At 38.4% G+C, this 404-nt stretch overlaps 1 non-coding gene across 1 annotated transcript; it reads left to right on the plus strand.

The window, feature by feature from the left end:
* On the plus strand, nt 1-132 carry LOC126014719 (small nucleolar RNA SNORA51). The gene has a single exon (XR_007497719.1). It is a non-coding gene; the product is annotated as a small nucleolar RNA SNORA51 (small nucleolar RNA).
* Nucleotides 133-404: the final 272 nt, after the last annotated feature.

The raw sequence follows: 404 nt of genomic DNA on the forward strand, positions 1-404 counted from the left end.
GACCTCCCAATGCTTACCACAGGCTGTGTTCTTTACACTGACTGTATAGAAGAGGAGGTACAGTAAATGCTCCCCATATACACCTCAAGCCAGGCCCTTTGCCTGGTCCGTATTGTGAATGAGGGGACAAAAAAAAAAAAAAAAAAAGAAGAAAGTGTTTTTTGTTATGGTCCTCTTTCTCAGTTTTTTTGGGGGGGGGGCACACACATGTTTTTTAATTAATTTTTTTCTGCTTTTTTCATACATCAACGTGTCCATTATATGTATCTTGAAACAGTTTGGGGTTGTCATACACAATGCACAGTTTTGGACTGTGATTAGGATTGTACACTACTAAAGTTAAAAAGAGTAATGTAGGTTAGTGACATTTGGGAGGGGGTTAGAGAGTTAAGGAGTAAAAAAGA

The sequence above is a fragment of the Suncus etruscus genome, chromosome 7 (genome assembly GCF_024139225.1).
Source record: "Suncus etruscus isolate mSunEtr1 chromosome 7, mSunEtr1.pri.cur, whole genome shotgun sequence".
NCBI lineage: Eukaryota > Metazoa > Chordata > Mammalia > Eulipotyphla > Soricidae > Suncus > Suncus etruscus.